Here is a 6,248-nt window from a genome sequence, read left to right on the forward strand (position 1 = left end):
GGGGAGCAAAGCAGTTTTCCCAGAGGAAGTGATGTCTGAGCTGAGACCAGAGGATGAAGATCAGCCAGGAAGATGGGAACTGTGTGGCGAAGGGAGTTGGAGACCTTCCATGTTGTGATCCAGGTGGGCTTACCTGGATCACATAGGTAAACATTCCTTGAGCTATAAACTTGAGATATGTGCCTTTTACTTACATATACCTCAATAAAAATATAAATTAAGTATGAAAAATAGAGGAATCAGGTCTGTTGCTAGAATTAAATCACCCTCTTTCCCTGGTTAGTGCAAGAGACATTCTTTGTAAAACATAGGAACTATTGCCTGCATATGGAAAAGTTTAGAGAATAATGCAATAAAACCTGTACCTACCACCTAGGTTTGTCAAATCAAATATTAATATTTTATCATATTTCCTTCAGATCTCTTTTATTTCAAGGAAAAAAAAACAGATAAAATGAATTTCCCTTATTTCCCTCTACAGTCTCATTTCCCCCCTTTCCTCCTGGATAAAGGTAACCACTATCCAGAATTTACTGTTATCATTTCCTTGTGTTTTTTTATACTTTATACACACATATTGTATATGTACATATATATGTATATGTATGTATATACATATACATATATATGTATAATGTGTGTATCTATAAACAGTCTCTTGTATTGTTTTGCATATTTTTAAACTTTAAATAAATGGTGTCTTACTCTTATGGTGTCTTCATATTATTCTACAACTCAGATTTAGGTTTGTTTTTTTTTTTAAAGATTTTATTTTTTTCCTTTTTCTCCCCAAAGCCCCCCAGTACATAGTTGTATGTTCTTCGTTGTGGGTCCTTCTAGTTGTGGCTTGTAGGATGCTACTTCAGTGTGGTTTGATGAGCAGTGCCATGTCCGCGCCCAGGATTCAAACCAACGAAACATTGGGCCGCCTGCAGCGGAGCGCGCGAACTTAACCACTCGGCTATGGGGCCAGCCCCTCAGATTTAGTTTTTGAGATATATCCATGTATCTCCAGATCCGTTCTTTTTAATATTCCATTATATGGTTATACTACAATTTATTCATTCTCATTCTGATAGATATTTGGGCTGTTTTCAATGTTTTTCTATTACAAGTAGAGGTGGATTTAGTATGAACCTAATGAAATTTAAGCTCAGAGCCCCTTATTTGCATGTCCTTGTGGTCCCTTCCCCCATCACACCCCTCTTCCCCACGGTGCTGGGAGTTGCTGAGAGTGGTAGAGTGAGAGCAGAAGCAATCAGGAAGCATTTGTAAAGGAACTCAGAATGAAGGGACATAGATTTCCAAGGCTCTAGAAATTTCTTGTAGCTTCTTTTCTCATTCTAAGTAAATATTTACTTTAATATTGTAATCCTGTATTATTTTTCTTAAAGAGAACCTCCCAAATTATGTAAGCTTCCAGACCCACTGAGCTGGATCTGCCTTTGATTGTGAGAATGCTGTAGGAAATATACTGGACACACGTGAAAGAGTTTCGCGGGATCATAAGCCTAGCCTACATGCATCTTCAGCTTTACTAGGTACTGCCAAATTGCTCTCCAAATTGATGGTTCCAATTATATACCCTCCAATAGGCTTACAAGAGTTCTCAGAGCTCCATACCTTTAGTGACAACCGATAGAGTCAGACTTTCCAATTTTTATCCGTGTTGGGTAAGAAAGAGTATCTTGGTGTCTTAGAGAGTCTATGATTGATTCTCTCCTCTTTTTTTCTTCTCAAAATTCCATTTCAGCCATAACTCTCATCATTTGGAACAGCAGAGTGGAAAAGAGCACTAGCCTGGCCATCCAAAGTCCAGGTTCAAATCTCATCTGTATGACCCACTAGCTGTGGGATTGTGGAGAAGTCATTTAAACTCTGGACTTCCTTTCCCAGGGCTGTTGATGGTATTAACTGAAGCATTTTGTGACTTTTGTGATAGAGAAATGTGTGTTGTACCTGCCTGAACACTCTCCATCATTTATGAGTTTTAGAGTTAGGGAGTCCTCTCAATTTCATCAGCCAACTCTATCAGATTCCCAAGGTAGAAAGCTCAAGACTAATTCAGTCTATTTTGTGTACATTTCTTTTAGGTACCGTCCTTCAAGCATGCGTAAGAATCACCAGCAGAGCTTGTTAAACAGCAAATTCCTGGGCCTCGTGCCTCATGGTTCTGACTCACTGGCTCTGTAGTTGGATTTCCTCCTTTCCTTGGTTTCTTCCCTTTGGTTTCAGGAGCTCCTTACTTTGAGGCTTCAACTTCTTTTCTTATGCTACATTACCTTTATTACTATTTTTTTAAATTTAAACTTCCAGTGTATTTTCAGAGAAACTGTAAAACAAAACAAAACAAACAAACAAAAAACCAACCTACAGTCCAAGCTGCCTTGCAGGTTGCAAAAGAGGGAGGCATCAGTGGGCAGAGGGTGGAACACGATTTCAGGAGTGTAGAAGGAGCCCCTTCCTCAGCTGGCTCTGCTGAGGCCGAGGCCCTTTCCCGGCAGACCCCACACCACCCTGCCATGCCTCACTCCTCCTGGACCAGGAGCGTTCTGGTGGCCTCAGCCCTCTCTAGGCACAAGAGCTAGAATTAAACTGGAGATAAGCTCAAGCTCCCTTAAACCAATGTTTTCCAGCTGTGATCATGGTGCTGGGGACTTGCATATTTGGATAGTAAAACCATAATTATGATTCACAAAATCCGTGTAATGAGTTTCGACCAGCAGAATAGAAAACAATATATTTGTGTGTATCTTGGGTAGTTAGAATAAGTGCTGTTTTGTGAAAATTCTAGCATGCGAGATGTAAATATATTTCCCACTATGGATAGGCAAGAAAAAGTTTGAAATCCACTGTCCTGAGCCCTCCCATGTTGGCCCAGTGAATAGCATTAGGCCCCCGCCTAAGTCTCCTGTCAGCCCCAAAAGGAGGATCTGGTTAGTGCAGGGTACAAGTGCTTGCTGGAACTTTTACATACCGCAGGTTTTAAAGTTTCCTCTGAAAAATTTAACTAATTTTTGTTACTATTATAAAAAAATAATATACAAACATGGGAGAAAAAAAGTTTAGGCAGTAATGTATGGTATAAAAAAGAAATTTTCCACCACCCTGCTTCCATGTACCATCCTTGATGATAACTACTATTTATCTTTACATAAATTTTCTAGACATAAAAGTACATGTATGTGTTCATGTGTTTATCTACATATATGTATGTTACATATGTACACATGCAATTAAATCTAGTCTCTATTTGTTCTGCTGTTTTTTTTGCTTAATGTATTTTAAAGATCTCCCCACATAACTAAATATAGAACTTCTATATAACTTGTGATTGAAGCATGTTACTCTATTATATGGCTAAACTACACTTGCTTTCCCTACTGTGGATATTTAAGTTTTCAATCTTTTCTCTTGAAACCTGTACTATGTTGTGTATACACTGTGCATACAGAATTTGTATACCTGCAAGATAAATTCCTAGAAATAACACCAAATTAAGACCATAAATTTGTTTTAAAAATATCTTTAATGTCATTTTATGTGTCCACTCTCCTCACCACCATTTTGAGATATCGATCTTGCTCACTGTGGTTTTGCCATCCGTGGTACATTCTGTGTGTTTGGCAAAGACCTGGAAAATTTAGAAAATAGATTTCTATAATGCTCTGTGACCACATTGCAGATTAAAGAAAACATACTCCCAGGAGTGCCTATGGTTTTATGACCCTTTAAAATTTAAATTTAGCAGAGATTGGACACAGCCTGCCGCTAGATGGATTGTTACAAATTCTGATTTTGCACATTTAATTCTGGAGTTTGATACTTGTTAATTGGCTGCCTCATTGGTAAATGTTTGCATTTCCTAAAATGGGGTTGAAATTGTAACATCCCTTGCAAATAGATTAATATGTAAAACATATCAGTTTTTATGCCTTGTTATTTGGGGTAATTTGGCATATAGTTATTGCCTGGGTTTTCACTACTGAAGATAAAAGGAGGTTTAAAAAATGTTCTTGTTATGATGCACATAACAGAAAAATGCACAAAATGTAAATGTATAGTTAATGAATATTTATAAAATGAGTGCCTGTGCAACCACCATCCAGGTCAAGGAAAGAATATCTCCAGCACTCTTCTAGCACCTTCCTCTTTGCAATCACAATTTCCCTGCTCTCGTGACCTTTTTGGTAACCTTTTCCTTGCTTTTCTTTATAGTTTTACCACCTCAGTATGTAGTCTAGACATTATAGTTTAATTTTGCCTGTTTTTGAACTTTATGTAAATAGAATCATACAGTGTGTATTATTTTGCATATGATTTTTTTTGCTCACTATTTTTGTGAGAATCAACTGTACTATTGCCTGTAGCTATAGTTTGTTCATTTTCGTTGCCGTATGGTATCCCATTTTATGACTATAACCCAATTGATTTATCCATTCTGTTGATGGAATTTTGGATTTTTTCCAATTTGGGGTTATTAGAAGTTAATGCTGCTATGAATGTTTTTGTACATGTGGATCTATTTAAGATGGGTATAATATCTAGGAAATTGCTGTATCATAGGATATACGAATTTTAGCTTTAGTAAATAGAGCCAAACTTTTTCCAAAGTGTGAGTAGCCATGTATGAGAATTCCTGTTGCTTTATGTTCTCGTCAACACTTGGTCTTATCAGACTTTTAAATTTAGCCATATTGTTGGAGGTGTAGTTGTATCTCATGGCAGTTTTAATTTGCCTTTCCCCAATTATTATTCTACTTGAGCATCTTTTCAATGTTTATTTTCATTGGGCTTTCTTTGGTGAATTGATTCAGTCTTTTGCCCATTTTTCTACTGAGTAGTCTGTCTTTTGTTCTTATTGATTTTCTTATTAATCTATACAAGGTCTTGTGTACATATTTTAGATATGCACTCTTTTCAGTTATGTGAGTTCTAAATATCTTCACCCAGTCTGTACGTTGTCTTTACAATAGGGAATTGTGAGGAAACGGCTGAATGATAGCAAGCTGTGACATTGGTTGATCCTCTGCTTTAGAAATAGTGTCCAGTTCTTGAAGAAAATTGTTAAGACAGTGAAAATTACCCTTTTGATTTCTTTTGGCAATGTAAGACCAGCATCTTTTGCCATTTTTCCTGTCATTCTTCTTTAAAAATTGACTTTTTAAAATTTAAAATCTTTATTTTGTTATTTTTTTTGGTCACACCGTCAGTTAATGGCCTTCTCTACAATTTCTATGTGCCGATCTTCAGGGAACAATCTGGAATTTCACTGTATGATGTTTGAGGTTGATTCTGTTTGTTTGCAAATATTTTTGTGTATAATTAACCTTTAAAATTTCATAGCAGAAAACAAGATAACTAAGAAAAGAAAAATCACATACAGCAGACCATAAAATCTTAGTGGATCCTCCTGTATTCATATTTTCTTTTGGATCACATGGAACTTCAAAGATTGAGGTAAGCCTTTCAAAATTTCTTTAATGCGCACACAGCTTCATAATGAGCACTCCATTTTGTCTGGGAAAGTCTTTTTACAGCCTATACCTAAATTTATACCTACAATTTGCATCATTTTCCATTGATGAGGTGAGATTGAAAAGAATGGACAATTTTTTCCCCAAAGTTTCCAAAAATGTTACATATGAAGAAGAAATGCTTCCAAATTAGACAGACTCCACAGATATTCAGGTATTTTTTTCAGGGAGGCATACTTTATCACAGACAGAGTTTTAGTTTATAACTGCAAATAAAAATCGGATTGGCTTTATTGTTTTAAAATTTTCTAATCGTGTATCCCCTTTCTCTCTGCACCTTGGGCAGACCACTGCCACTGCCCCACCCTTAGTATCCCACTTCTGTTAGCATGACATTTTCTGTAGACTTTTGGCAAATACGTTTTCAATTAAGGAAGTTCCCTGCTGCTCCTGAGAGATTACTACCCCCTCCCCTAATTTTGGAGGTACATAATGTCATGAGTAATGAGAGAGATCTTTGGAAAAGAATAGGCTCTGCTTAAAAATAGACAAATTCTAACTGAAGAAAATTTTGTCCTTATAAGTAAGAATCTGGAAGAGAGGTTTTCCTGGAATCTGTTCGACCATCAGCATTCACCATTAGTCTAAAACTAATAGACAATTACATAAGTACTTAAAGACACAAAAAGAAAATGAGCTTAAGCCCTGGTCTTTCAAACAGGAAAAAAACAATTACTGATGACTGTCTAAACTTCTTTGAATTTCCTATAG

This window comes from Equus quagga, chromosome 14 (assembly GCF_021613505.1).
Source record: "Equus quagga isolate Etosha38 chromosome 14, UCLA_HA_Equagga_1.0, whole genome shotgun sequence".
Taxonomy (NCBI): domain Eukaryota; kingdom Metazoa; phylum Chordata; class Mammalia; order Perissodactyla; family Equidae; genus Equus; species Equus quagga.